Genomic DNA, 16,344 nt, shown 5'->3' with positions numbered 1-16,344 from the left:
AAGTTTTCTTTTCTGGATGCTATAGTTACTCCAGTATATCCACCCATAAATAAAGATTAGGAAGCAGGAACTTTTATTGCAAGAGAACAAGCATTTGTCTTTTTGTGCTGGGTAAACATCAGTGCAATCCTGTGTAATTCCATTCATTTAACTGAAAAACCTCAATATTTCATTATCCTTTACAGCTGAATAGTATTGCAGAGAATATATGTAGCATCTTTCTATCAGCAGAAGGACATTCAAGCTATTTCCATTCTCTACATTTTGTGGATATAGCAGCAATGTATGTGGGTGAGCAAGTATCTGTGGGGTAGGATGTCAAGTACTTTGTACATATGCCAATGAATGTTATATGAACATTATAGGGTGCATAGTGTTTAGCTTTATAGAACTACACCACAGTAACTTTGGCTTTACTTTGAGTTTTCTAGTTGAATCATTGGGTTTTTCTATCTTCATTTTATCTTTGATTTCTCTTCAATATCATTTTATTAAATTCCATTCTCAAGACCTAGATTATCTTCATCATTTATCTCAGCCTTTGTGATTTTATGTGCATCACACAGTAATTTAGTTTTCTTAAGTTCTTTCTCCTTAATTTCATTGAGCTGTTTCTTTGATGACATTGGTCATTGCTCTTTTAAGTTATGTGTCCTAAGCTTCATCTCAGTAATTCTCATTTGGAAACAGATACAAAGCATCTCAGGTTTAGACAGAAGATACTGGCTTAATCTTTCATATGCATATTATTTTTATTTTTTTCTCATGAGACCCTGACACATGAAATTTGTTTGTGTGTTCTAAACCTGAAATGTATAGAACAGGTTGGGCAGAAAAAACAGAAATGTGAGTGAGGTGGACATACAGGTTTGAAATGGCTTTGTTGAAATAAAATCATGTGGGCAGAGATGAGTATAATTCTACAAAGGCCACAAGCCCCAATCAAAGCCTGAAGAGTGGGAGTAGAGTTGGCTGGGTAGAAATGTTGAGTGTGGTATGGGCGGATAATGTAGGGGAGAGGGTAGGTAGAGGGGTCTGTCAGAAGTCAGGAGATTGATTTTGGCACAGTGTTAGCCAAATGAGGCAAGTCTGCTTGATGTGGAATCCAATTGATATGGTAGGTTGTAGAGAAGGTGTGGATAAGGCAGGTCACTTCTAGAATCTTGAAAAATATGTTGGAGATCTACCTGTGTAGGGAGACTGAATATGACAATAAGGAGCCTGTGCTTGGTCATAAAATTAAATATGTTTGCTATAGTGAAATAATAGATGCTGAAGTATTATACATATATACATATATATGGTAATTTCAATATTATTCAACAGATATGTATCAAATTATCACCTTATTCCACTGTACTTTAAAGCAAAGCTAAAAGGAAAATATAATTTAAATATTAAAAAGGTAAAATTAAACCTGTAAATTTCATGTCAGCTTAATAAGGACCTAAACAACATCTGCAATTTTATTATTAAAGATGTTTTTATTCTATTCAATAAATCACTATCTGTGTCAAGACCTAACAGTCTTATGGAGTAATATTTTATTCTATGTAGAGTTTAACATTTAGAAAATTAATCATAATTTATATTTTAAAAATATTTATTAATTTATCTTCATATCAGATCATATATATCAATAATTATTTATTTCCACTAATCTTGAATGCACTTTAATCAAGTATTCTGGTGTTTTTCTAAAAAGAACAGAACAAAAATGATACGTAAGATTTTCAGACTAACGATGTACATGGCTCACTTAATGATTGCAAAGGTTTTTCTCAAATATTGATTCCCTATATTATAGTTGCTTTTTATTATAAGACACAAGACTAATATGGCATCAAAATGAAGAACATATATTGATGTAATTGAACATTTAAATGCAATTTTTTTGTCCTTATAAAACAGTTAAATGTTGTAACATCATGTGTCAAACCCTTACCTCAGCACTGAAGGCACACTACAGTCTTTCTTTCTTTATAGTATAAAATTTCATAACACACATTTTCTCAGTACAAAGAGAGTCAAGTCATATCCATTCACATTTTCTTTTCTCTTAGTTTGGATTTGCTTATACTGTCTCCCCAATATTTGATTTAGAATTATTTCCCTGGTTTCAACACTAAAAAGAAATGTCAAATGTCTTCATCATTTCTTCATTTTCCATACCAACTTAAATAACCACAACACAAATACTATGAACTACAATAAATATGTTGGGTTTTCCACAGATTAGTTTTCTACAAATATAATTACAGCATATAATATAATTACAAATATAATTACAAATATAATCACTTTCTAGACATGTGGCTGCAGACAAATCACATAATATACTATCCCCGTTATATTCAAGTTAAACATTAATTCATACTTTAACCAACTTAAAAAAATACTGTGAAGACAAAGTGGAATAAGTTCAAGCTATTAGGTTGAAGCTGCCTTAGTAGTACAGCTGTGAACAATATTAAATTTGTTCAAATTGAAAATAATGAAGAGCCCTAGTCTTGTTGGAATGTTACAACTTAGACAGTGGCCAGCTCTTAATGATGCTGAAAATTTTTTGTATCTGAATATAATCAATATTTTTTAGGAAAATTGCTAATGATCTTAGAAACTAAGTCGTCATTTATTGTTATATCACTCAAGAGTATGTCCATAGCTATTATTAAAACACAAAGTAAAACAACACACTGTTAATAGCTCTAGAAACCATATCAATGCCACAGGACATTTAAAATTAAGTCAAATTTCCTTCCCTAGCTGAATATTCATCTTACTTCTCCTTCCAGTGTTTCATATAATTCTAAAGTTGAATAAAAATTAGCACCATTCTCATACCTGAAAATGTACTGAATATATAACAATTCATTTCCTACAATCAGATGTATCTATATACTCTTCTATGGATTCAACATAAATAAGCTATTTGATGAGTTCTTTATGATGACATTCATATGGCAATTGGAATAATATTGCTAAAGTATTCAATTAGATTTAGTTAAAACTAGAAATGTTTAATTTAGATTAAACTCTTCACTGAACATTTCAAACTTTATTGCACATAAATATAAAGTGATTGGTAAGATAAATGCAAGAGAGTATTTTTGACAGAATTATGGATAAAATCCAGAAGCACTCATTGGCTAGTCAATGACCATATTTGATAAAATTTACTGGATGTCAAAATTACAATTATGACAAACAATGATATATTTTGGAACAAAGATCTACTTGAAATTTTCTAAATTTTTTAAAAACATAAACTTTAATTAAAATCATTTCAAATTTCATATAATAAGAATGCTGACAAAACCTCTAAACCATTTGGAAAAAATTTTCAGTCAATAAAAATATCATTAGAGAAGTTTAGCCAAATAAATATTCAGAAATAGTAATTACAGTAGGTGTAAAAGATAAAATGAATTAAAATTTCTTTTATCTTTTATAAAAAATGATAAGTATTTTAATTTCAAATCTCACTCATACTTTTAATATATTTCTACAAAGTCACATGCAAACACTTGACTACATCAAATAACTTTATAATTCTGATGCACTTATTACAAACTATAAACTTGAAAATATTCAAAATTAAATTTTAAAAGGCTCCAAGCATCAAATTTTAATGTATTATTGCTAGCAATTTACAAGATAAATAACATATTGTGTGAGAGTTTTTCTGTAATTCACTACAATTAAAATGCAAATAAAGTTAATTGCATTTATATCTTCACCCTCAATCATAAGAATTTATGATTGAGGTATATATGAGATAGAGAAGGAGAGAGAGAAAGGGAGAGAGAGAGAGAGAGACAGAGAGAGAGACAGAGAGAGAGAGAGAGAGCCAAGATATATCCAAGGAGATTTTTCAACTTTGTTTTTTTTTTTAAATATACCCAAAATGTGTTCCAACATCTGGCAAATACACTTGTTCATCTATGTTCATAGCAGCTTATTTCTAATAGCTAGAAACTGGAAACCTAGATGTCCCTCAACTGAAGAATGGACACAGAAAACGTGATATATCTATATAATTGAATACTAGTCAGATTAAAAATAAAGACATCATGAATTTTTCAGGGAAATGTATGGATGAATCTTGATAATATCATTCTGAGTGAGATAACCCAGTTTCAAAATGACATGCATGGCATATTCTCACTTAAAAGCAGATTTTAGTCATATACTCCACTGCATTTTACAACCCTTGAAAAATTTTAAAAGGCCTAAAGAATCTTATTTCCTCATAGTCAGCATGGTGTATAATGTCATTCGTTTGCTAATTCAAAAAAATATTCTTTGGACAATTAAATATGCTCATTTACTGGTTACTGTTCTTGAAATGTGAGAGTCAAACTTTCTGATGAGTTATATAATGCCGGGACCATCTTACATTTCTGCCTCTGATTCTGTTTTAGATCTCATTGACCCAGGTAGGTAAATTTCTCTTTCCATTTCCTTTTCTCACACTGTTTATTCATGGGCATTTGTCTGGGTTTATTTTTCACACTAGTGAGCAGTAATGACTTACATTCTGCACTAGAAAGTCCTATAGCTCTATGTAAATGTTCAACTATGAGTTCTTCATTACTTTTCTAGCCATTCCTCCTCTTTGGTTTACCTTTGTTCTCTCACTTTTCCCACTTCCAAGACTCTATTTATTTTCACTATTGATAATTTTAACTTTTTCTATTACTGGATAACTTTTTTTTTACTGGATTTTGTGGGTAAATAGCAACATGTGCTTAGTCCTAAATGACTTCAGTATCAATGTGTGTATTAAAAATATGTCTTCCCATAAATATGAGTGTTATTTGTCAGAGTTCCCTTCAAATTGACAGATGGTATTTTATAATTGTATATGTCTTTCATTCAACAAATCTGTTGGAAGAGTGGTAAAGATATTTGATGTGTATCCATGTTTACAGAGTAACTACAATGATTAGGTACACCTGCAAGTAATTGAATAACTGGGATTTTGGTGATGTTATTATTATTTTTTATTAATTATTGTATTAATATAAATATTCTGTTCTTTCCTTTTCCCCCTTTATCAAGTTTCTTTTTCCACATAATATATTCTGATTATTGTTTCCTCTCCCTCTATTCATCCCAGTTTCTTCTGCTATCTGCTATCATCTAGATCCACTTCCTTTCTGCCTCTTAATAGAAAAGAATAGGCCCAAGTAGTGGCACAGGTCTTTAATCCCAACACTTTGAAGGCAGGGAACAGAGTATATCTGAGTTTAAAACCAGCCTGATCAGAGTAAGTTTTAGGATAACCAGGGAAACACAGAAAAACCATGTTTTTGGAAAGATCAAACAAAATAAAATATAATTAAATATAAGAAAAACTATCACTTCAGAGTTGTTATGTCCTCTCAAATTTGTTTGTATTATTTTAGATGTTTATTACATTCTAATGAGAGAAAAAATGAAGAATGTGAAATTAGGTGTATGTGAAATAGGGGAGGATCTGGGAGGAGTTTAGCATAGCAAAAATGTAGTTAGAGTAAATTGCATTAAATATCAACTACTCCCCAAAACTATCTAAGCAATTGTGTTGAGAATGAAATTAATGGTTCATAGTGTTCTGATTACCAATGAGTACAGCTATAGCACAGCTAATTCTCTTAAAGCTAAAAGAACAATGTAAGAGAAAGTGCAGAATCAACTAGTATGAGGTAACAGACTAGTTAGATCATATTGCTGTGTGTATGCTGAGAGTCTAGCTCTTAGAAAGGACGAAAAGTTACACCGTGATACCTTAACAATTTGGTTGCCTAATTAGGATCAAAGCAATGACTATTAGTAGATCTGCTAATGTGGAAGGAGGAAATCTCACAGAACCCCATCTCCAGAGAGAGAACTACAGGCACCTAACGACTGCCAAAAGACAGAGAATTAGTCATCTCCAAAGATTATTTTCCTATTTTATTACCTAATGTCAAATGGCCAGTCATCAGTTAAACAGACTCAGAAGGCTCCTGTATATGTTTATAATTATAAATATTTGTAACAATAAATATTTTACAAAGAATGTGAGAATGAATATGTACAGGTGTATTGAAAGGATTAGAGCAGTGGTTCTAATACCACATATGCAATATCATGCATAGAAAATATTTACATTACAATTTATAACACTAGCAAAATTACAGTTTTGCAGTAGAAAAATAAAGTAATTTTATGGTTGTGGGTACCACCAAGCATGAACTGTATTACAGGGACACACCATTAGGAAGGTTGACAACTATTGGGTTAAAGGCAAGAAAAGATGGAATGGAGGATACACTTCTATTTTAATGTTAAAAGGATATATATATATATATATATATATATATATGCATATTTATAATATTTCTGTTTCCAAAATACTTATTTTATTTCTGCTAGCAAATTCTTTATATGTACACATACACTTATACACACATATACACACAAACACATACATATAACAATTACTGAAATTGTGAGATGTACAGGCATCTAGAAGAAGTAACTTATAAATCAAAATACTTTTTAGGGTATATGTGGTCCTGACCCCTATTTTACTTTTTCTAGCTTGAAATTATATATATTTTTAAGTTATGAATAAAAAGCTAGCAGAAATAAAAAGTTAAAAACAGAAAACAGGATTAAAATTTTTCTTGCTTCAGTATTTATGAACATGACAATTCTCAGTTATAAATTTGTGTGTGTGTGTGTTTGTGTGTGTGTGTGCATTTCTGTGTGTTATTATAGTGCCTGCAATATAGTAACTAGTGCTCACATGGTTCTCAGAGGACAAATTTTTGTACCAGTCCTTGCCTTCCACTTTGTTGGAGACAGGGTATATTTATTCTTCTTCTGAATATTCCAAACTATCTGGTCTATGTGTTTCTTTATATTCTCCTACTTCTTTGCTCAATCTCTCTTAGAAGCCTAAAAATTAAAGAAACACTACAATTACAGCAAGTTACTTTTAAATGAATTTGGTGGATTTTAATTCTGGTTATTATGCAAATATATCAAACATTGCTTTTTCCCACAAAGTGATCTCTCCACCCAATATTGTCTTCAAATAGAATTTTACAAGAAAAAAGAAAGAAAGAAAGAAAGAAAGAAAGAAAGAAAGAAAGAAAGAAGGAAATAAAGAAAGAAAGAACGAAGAGAGGAAAGAAGGAGAGTTTTAGTGTTTTTAAAACCTAAGAACTTTATCTTTTGTTGCTTGATAATTTTTTTTGCCTATCCTATACAAAATAATGAGCTCCCTTAGGATGTATAAATTATATACCTCAAATTTCTAAACAGAGTTCAATTCAGAAGATTGTACATGGATGATGTTAAATAATTATCAGCCCAGTTTAATTTGATCTACAAGAGTGAAAAATCTCGAAAGGTGATATTGTATATTTAACTTAGACTAAGACACCATTAATTACTGTTTATAACACATAGAGGGTCTTTCATCATAAATCCTACTTTTCTTATATTATGAATATAACAATAGTTACATTATATAAAAATATGCAGTTGCTACTTTCAACTTTTATAGGGATTTTGAAAAAATAAATGATATTAAACACTGGAGAAGCTACAGATGATCATTCAACTAAAATTCAATAATAATGATGGTACCAAAGTCACTTTTTATTTTCATGTAACATGATAAAGTCCTTTGAACTTATCATTTTATTAAATGATTCAACTTTTAGATAGTAATATAAATTTTTGATAAAAAAGATACCACTGGGACTTCACTTGGTCTGATTATGTCAAATGGTTCATATTAAAATAAACTCCCTAGTATGTCATTTTAATCTCCTGTGGAAATCTGTAATATTGAGTATGCTGTGAGAAACATAGATCAAAGAAAGAGAGAGGGGGGGAAGAAAGGAAGAAGGAAGAGCGGGAGAGTAAGAAAACAAAAAATAAGGAAAGGAAGACAGGATGGAGAAAAGAGAGGAAGGGAGACAACAAAATAAGCAAAAGTAAATAAAGAAAAGAATAAGAAAGCCACCTAATCCATATCAGTTGAAAAACAGAAATATTATTGAATCATTAGTGTAAACCCTACTTGGTTTAGATACACTTTTAAATCTTTCATTGATAAAGATGCAAGTAGTCCAAAATGCTTGAAGAGATGTGTTACTTACGGTAAAAACATTACAGTGCATGAGCAGATATGACTTGGTACCTTGGCAATAATGCTCTCCTGATTGGTGATTGATACAGAGGTGACATTGTGAGGTTCTTGTCCTCTGCTCTATCTGCTGTAGAGCTGAAAAGCATGAAGCCCTTGAAGAAATTTTCAGGAGACTATGACAATATTGAACAACAGATGACATTTCCTCCATAATCAAGAAATCCAAGAAAGACTAAGGACATCATGAAGTATCTTGTTTCAAGACACAAATGTGTCTGTTTCTGACCAATGTAGAGTTTATTTGTCTGTCAGTGGTCCTTGCTCATGAATTACTTAGAAATGCCAGGATTCTGGGCCTCTTTGTCTGGCTTCAGTGAGAGAGGATGTGCCTAGTCCTGCAGTGACTGATTTATGTGCCTGGGTGAAGGTAGGAAGAAGTGACCCATGGAAGTCTACACCTTCTCAGAGGAGAAGAGAAGAGGACAGGGAAAGGAACTTCGGGAGGGAGGAACTGGGAGGAATGAGGAAGCTGATAATTGAGACTTAAAATGAATCAATAAATACAGCTTAAAAATAAACAAAATAAAAAAAATAGAAATGAAATGCCAGGCTTCATTCCACAGGTTCACAAATAGAGTTTTAAGTTAGATTATTCCTTAGCGAGCCCATGGAATCAACTAACTAATCAGAAATCATGGGGGCTCACAGAGACTGAAGCAGAAAACGCAGAAGCTGTATGGATCTGCAGTAGGTCTTCTACATAGAATTGTTGGCTTGATATTTTCAGGGGAACTCCAGACACTTAGAGTGAGTATATCTCTGACTTTTTTGTCTTCTTTGGGTACCGTTTTCCTCCTATTTGGTTATCTTTCTCATAATTTATGTGAGGGTTTTTAACCTGCTCTTATTGTATCTTGTTATGCTGGGAACAATTGATATCCCTGGGAGGCCTGTTTTTTTTTTTTTTTTTTTTTTTTTTCTGAGGGAAGACTGAGGGTGGGGTAGGGTGAGATAGGGCATGAATTTGCAAGAGAGGGAATGCGAGAATCAGGGGAGTGGATGGGGGGAGGATACAGTTAGTATATATTCCAAGAGAAAACAATGATTAAAAATTGGTATATAGTGGTGATCAAGAGGCCAAGCTCTCTATCGAGAGAAACGGGGGCAAAGCCAGGCATACCAGGAACCCTTCTGGAGGGCGTGGAAGTCTAGCGGTCGACCATAGGGGGGAGGCAGGGGAGCTAGCAGCTGTGTCAGTCTCCTGCAGAGTCACTTCTGGATCCTCTTCAATTTTCGGCTGATGGTAATGAACTTCAACCGTCTTCTTGATGGCAGCATCAACCTGGTTCCGTGGATGACAGGTCGCGGGTTTTGATCTCTGTCTCGCTTAATCTTGATGTCCTGCGCACATCCTCTCAATGAGGGTCCATCCAGGGGGGTCCGTGCCTCGAGCCCCACGTCTGGGTGCCACTTGACCCGACTGGCAGGCCCTAGTTATTCGTGGGGGCGAGGAGGACTGCAACCTGCTATTCTTCAGAAGATATGGTACACTGCTTGAGTTATGGTCTCCTTGCTATTCTTCAGATGATATGGTACACTGCTTTGAGTCTATCTGCAGTTTCCAAGCAGGATCTTGCAGTTGCCAAGCTTCAGGGAACCTTGTGCAGCTGGGAAAAGGTAGGGGGTGAGGGTAAGGGCGAGGATCCTGACTTCTGGCCCATCTGGATTAGAACTTCTAATGGCAGGCATCACGGGTGATTCATTTTTGCCTGGAAAGAAAAAAGAAGGGGATTCTCAGGGAGATTTCTCTTCCCTGGATGTAAATTATTATTCATCGTATTTATGGTTGGGCCTGGCTTTGTGAGTGTATCTATTTTTTTCATTAATATTTATGGTAGCCGGTTAGCTGTGCCTTCTGTGGTATTGGACAGGCATATCAGTCCTCGGCTCCATAAGGGAACTGGGTCTGGGGCATTCCCTTTACGGGTATGAGGGTCCTTCCCCATATCTGTGGCAAAGTTTTGTTGGTCTTGGTGGTGCCCGAGGTCACCAACATGGTCAGCAAGAGATTTGCCATGAGCTTTCAGCTTAAGAGAGAGAAAAGTGAACAAGGCATGATGGAGAGTATTTCAGGGGGGCTCCTTCTGAGGGGGTACCGTTCCCCCTCTTTTATTTTTAAAGCCAATTTTTCAGAGTTCTTGTAAAATCAGGGCTGAAGCGCCAACAGTTGCTCCTTCTACACTCAGAGAGTCATGAAGACCTTATTTAAGGATATATAAATCTATATTTATAATCTTTTGTCAAAGGACTTTTATAGCACCACTGACAATTAATCAGACTATATGATATATCGATTGGAAATAGCTTTTTCTACTTTTTGTGAGATTACCTCTCTTCTGTCAATTAACTGTTGAGGAAGTTAGGGTTTACCTCTCTCTTGAGAATATTGATCAGAGATTTAAGTTCTTTTGTGGAGAGCTTAAAATAGGATCTTAGCCAATTTGCAACTCCTAGAAACTTTTGAAATTAATTTAAGATAAGTAAACTCCCTTTTTTAAAAAAATCCTTTATCTGTGTGGGTTTTTTATTGGGTATTATACGTATTTACCACAACAAAAATTGGCTTTTTCCTAAACCAAGGCCGCCCTTGATATGGCCGCTAACATTGGGGAGCCTTCCTTTATGACAATATTACACCCCAAACTGACAAATGGTTGGTAAATTGAACATTTACAAGGGACTAGGATGGCTGTGAGTTAGCCCAATGACGGGATTATTGTAGGTCCACTTTCCAGGGGCCCACCCAATGCAGCCGAAAAGGAGTGCGTGGTGCTGGGAGTGGGTGCAGCCTACATGGCCTAAGACAGGGCCCTCACCCTCCTTTCACCCACATCGGAGTCCCTTGACGTTGCCCATCGTCGACAGCCTAAAACCTTTGACCATCGATGTGACTCGTCTCACATCAGTGTTTTGGGGTTGTGAACTTGTCTAAGACCCCCCATAATTAGACATCCAAATTCAAAATTCACATAGTTGGGATTGATCATAAGATGCCTTCTCTAACTAAACAGAGAAGGGGGAGATGCCAGAAGCCAGGACCCTCGCCCTTACCCTCACCCCCTACCTTTCCCCACCTGCACAATGTCCTCTGAAGCTTGGCAACTGCAAGATCCTGCTTAGCAACTGCAGATAGACTCAAAGCAGTGTACCATATCATCTTAAGAATAGCAGGGAGACCATAACTCAAGCAGTGTACCATATCTTCTGAAGAACAGCAGGTAGATCATAATTCAAGGCAGTGTACCGTATAGACCATGACATGTTTCAAGGCACAGGCCAAGAAGATTTTGTACTTTTCCACCATCTGGCCCCTCTTACCCCCTCCCCTTGTGAAACATGCTATAAAAAAGCATTTCATGTTCAAAAATAAATAAATTATTTATAAAAAAAAAAAATTGTTATATAGCCAGAGAGATAGTTGAAAGATAGAAAAAAGATTGTCAATGCCTTGTTGACTACTCTTTTCTTTTCCTTTTATACAAATTAAAGATGTGAGTTGAGAGTTTTATTTTTATGATATATTTATATGTTTAAAATTGATTGATTACTATTTAGATATCTCAAAAGAGTACTATCTACAATAAGCCACCACATGAGAGAAGCAGGCTAATGGAGATGGAAAGGCTGTTAATCTCATGCCTACATATTATCTCTTAGTGTGGTACATAACTTCATCTAAAAGCATAAAAGAAGCAATGGCATAGAGCACATTTCTGCTTAAAAAAAAATAGTGCAGATTGCTCAGGATTACCTGTCAAATTGTCAGCAAATCCCACTGCACAATGAATTCAGTCAAACTTTAAAAGTCCCATAGTCTATCGCAGAATCATCACTATTTAAAAGTCCAACATTAAAATCTCTTCTAAGCCTCATGCAATCTTTTAACCATAATCCCCTGCAAAATCAAAGTGGAAAAAAAAACAATAACAAAAATTAAATCACATGCTTCCAACATATAACGGCACAGGGTATATATTACCATGTCAAAAGGGAGAAACAAGGCCAGTAAGGAAATAATGGACAAAAGCAAGATCAAAAATCAGTTGGACATACTCTACATGCTGCATCTTATATATAATGTCAAAATGCTCCACCTCCTTTCAATGTGTTGATCGCAATAAATTTGGGATGTTTCTTCCATTTCCTGTTAGCAGCTTTTCTCTGCAGGGATCTTAGGGCTCTTTATGTTCAACAGTTTTTGGTGTCCTGTGTAATCTAGGAGCCATCTTCAAAGCTCCACCCAGTGACATCTTTAGAAGTTTATGAAAGAAAAACATGTCTGGCTTCTAAGTTATGAAGGGAGATTCTATCAACCCTTTTTCTATCCTTGCCTCTAAAATCAGAACTAGCTTAGTGGAAACTGCCAAGTTCTGTTGCTGGCCAGGGCTGGACTATGATCTCTCATTCAATTATATCATCACCAGCTTTCAGGTTTTTCCATGTTTTCCTCCACTGTTTAAACTTGGCTGTCCTGAAAGTGGATCTGGACACAGCTGTCCTCGAACAACAAGATCCTACTCGCATATGCCTCCAGAGTCTTAGGATTATAGGCATGCAAAAACACATTTGGCTCTAAGCCCTTTAAAACTTCTTTTTACAAGTTGAAACTGAACTGGATGATATTTGGTCCTGAGGTCCCCACTCCTTTTATTTCATTTAATACCAAGGTTCTCTTAAATCTGTTTATCTCCTTGAATAAAGGACTGAGCTCCATCCCACTTCCTGATGCCTCCTTTCTCCTTGAACTATCATTTTGTATTTTCCTTGCTCACCTTATGCCTTTTCATCATAGATCTGCAGAACAGTGACCACTAACAACCACTTGTCTAAGTCAATACTATCTGCTTTCCGCTTCCAAAATAATTAATCCAAAAACTCTCCAATTTAGCTTCAGGCAGACTTTTCAGACATGGACAAAAAGCAGCTATGAAAATATCACAAAAATCGACTTTAGATCACACACTAATATTCTTTTTCCCCAATACCTCTTGAATTAGGTTCAAGTTATTCTAAGCACCACTGTCTTCCATGTTCCTACCAGGATGACCCATTAAGCCATGCTTAAAGCAGCCAATTCCTATTCTAGTCCGAAGTCTCAAAGCCCATATTACTCCAAACAAGAAGATGGCCCAACATATTTCAGCAATACCCCACACCTGGTCTGTCTGTGTTTCTATTGCTGTGAAAAGACACCATGACCACTGCAACTCTTATAAAGAAAAACATGTAATTTGATCTGGCTTACCAGTTTAGTGGTTTAGTTTATTGTTGTTGTGGTGGGAAACAGGGCAGCATGCAGGCAGATATGGTGCTGGATGAACTCAGTGTTCTACATCTCTATTCTAATGCAGAAGAAGCAAATGACAACACAAGGCCTAGCTTGAACATTTAAAATCTCAAGGCCAGTCTCTATAATGACCGATTTCCTCCATAAAGGCCACATCTACTCCAACAGTGCCACACCTTATATAGCCAGTCATCATGAGCCTATGGGGACATTTTCTTTCAAATCAATATTAAATTAGTTCATATTAAAGATAAATGCAATAGATCTCCAAAAATGCAGAGTCAATTTTTGAAGGTAGAAAATGATTGATCTGTTTTATTAATATTTTATACCCTAAGTCTAGTTCAAGTGTCAGAGAAATTGATTCTTCTAAATACCATTGATTACATTTACTATTAGCAAAGGTAAGACTGAAATGGAGTTCCTTTTTCTCAAAAATCTTTATTACTGATCAGCTAAGTGCACATCCACTTAAAGGAGATAATCTGTTGAATTCAATAATTATTTCTTTTTCAACAAACATGGTTTATAATTTAGTCTCCTTAAAGTGACATTAATTTCTAAAAGTGTCAAATCATTTCTTGTACACATATAACACAGAATTTACTTCCACCTACAATGTATGATAAGAATGGAAAGGAACCATAGACTCTAATCCATTTTCTGGGTAATGGGGAAGAAAAATGGAAAGAAAGTATAGTCCCATGATGCTAGCAATTTGTGGAACTGTTAATTTGAGATAAATTAAGAAAGAATAATTTTCCCTTTGGTAGAGAATCTATTAACTAGAGCTCTCCTTGATATCAAGAGGAACTAAATTATTTTTTTCCATAATTTTCTTTCAGAACAGAAAAAAAGAAAGAAAAGGCAAGCCATGTTTAAACACTGGAATGATAGAAATTTCAGATGAATGAAATAACTCAAAATTAGGTATTTTAAATATAAATAGGTTATAACAATATCAATGCCAATATCAGTATTTTGCACTAGACCTTTTTTGAATTAGCTTATTTAATATTTGAAGGAATTCTTTGAAGGACATTATTTATACTTCATGCTCTAATAAAAAGAAAAAAAAAGTACCAGTAGAAAGTTCAAACAGCTTGTTCAAAGCCATAGAGTTATTAACAAAACCAAATAGGATAATAATACAACTATAATTTAGAGGCAGGCATCTCTAAGTTAATAAGAAACTACCGTAAACAGGACAAAGTTTTTTCCTCTTCAGCAGTCAGCCACACAGGAGCAGTAAATGCATGGATACCTTGCATGTAAGTCAGTAAGTTTATATGATAGTGAAGTTTCAGGAAATGCCTTCTTAAGATATATAGCCTTGAGATAACAGCCTGTTACATATCATGACACTAATCAAAGATTATTGAACCATAACATGAAGCCTTTAAGTTCACTTTCCACAGAGATTGCATGACATTCCTAAAGCAATGAAAAACTCCAGTATTACCAGTGCTGTCAGAAATTTATGAGGGCTTTAACATAAGTATATTTTAGGGCAATAAAACTGAAACTATATTGTATAAAATTATAATGTTACGCATGTGACAACATACATTACTCAAAACCCATAGAACTATTCAACACAAAGATTGATCCATAATACATACAGATATTTTAACATTCCACAACATTTGCAAGGTTTAAAATAATCGGTAATTTCAATAATGATATTACATTACAACTATATGACACATTGTAAAATAGTGAGAAGCAACACTGAATTGAATAATGAAATTACATGATATAAAGCAAATCTTAGCATTACTGAGTTTTCACACATCCATAAACTCCAAGTTAGAATGATCAACCATATGTATCCAAAGCCTCTTGCATTATTTCTTATAATTTTAAATAATAGACTCCCCCTCTCTCTCACTCTCTTTCATCTGTCTATCTCTGACTCTCTCTATTTCTAATATTTTAAAAGCAAAGCTGTTTGAAGGCCAGAGCTATGGATAGCCAAATGCATGTGAATAGTAAAAGGCCAGATGAAATGTTGGGCAAAAATGCATAGATGTTTATTTTACATTGAATGACATAATTTAACTCTACAATTTTTGCTTAGCAACCTACTTCAGAAATGATGCCATGTGAAACTTAGCTATTATTTGAATATAAAAATGCTACCCATCGACACCTGTGTTTGAACATTGAGCTCCCATTTGCTGGCACAGTTAGAGAATTCTGTGGAATCTGTAGGAGATAGGAAAGTATTAGGCTCAGAAGTGTGTTACATTGTTAGTTTGGTCCAATCACTCTGGACCTCCCAGGTCCACTAATATGTGAGCAAGCTATCTTCTGTTCCTTCTACCACAGAAACACTTTTTTGTACAATTGCTCTCCCACCATTATTTGATTAGCTTTGTCCAATTTGATGATGTAAGTCATTTTAAATATTTTTTATTAATGGAAAATGTATGATTCTCAATATTTTTGTTTCAGATGGTATCCTTTTCTCCCCTTGGTACTCAAGGATATGCAGGATTGTGCCTCATAACAATGAATTTTAAAGTTATCATTCCTTCCTAACATTGTGACAAGCTAAATGGACAAAAACCCTCAACAACTGCTAATAGAATCTGTAAAAGAGCCAATGACATACAACAAAGCATGGCCTATAGCAATACAGCAGGGAGAGTATTGATCCAGTGAGTCATAGCTTAACAAAGATTCCCAATAGAAAACAACAGAATGATAGGAAATTCTAAGAATGACATATTAATGGCACAAAACTCAGAAAAGCTGAACATAACAGTATCAAAAAACAAACATCCCAAATCATAAAAGGATACAAGGTACAGAGAGAGAGAGAGAGAGAGAGAGAGAGAGAGAGAGAGAGAGAGAGAGA

Source organism: Grammomys surdaster, unplaced genomic scaffold (genome assembly GCF_004785775.1).
Source record: "Grammomys surdaster isolate TR1022 unplaced genomic scaffold, NIH_TR_1.0 170, whole genome shotgun sequence".
NCBI lineage: Eukaryota > Metazoa > Chordata > Mammalia > Rodentia > Muridae > Grammomys > Grammomys surdaster.
Note: the sequence above shows the minus strand (reverse complement) of the source record.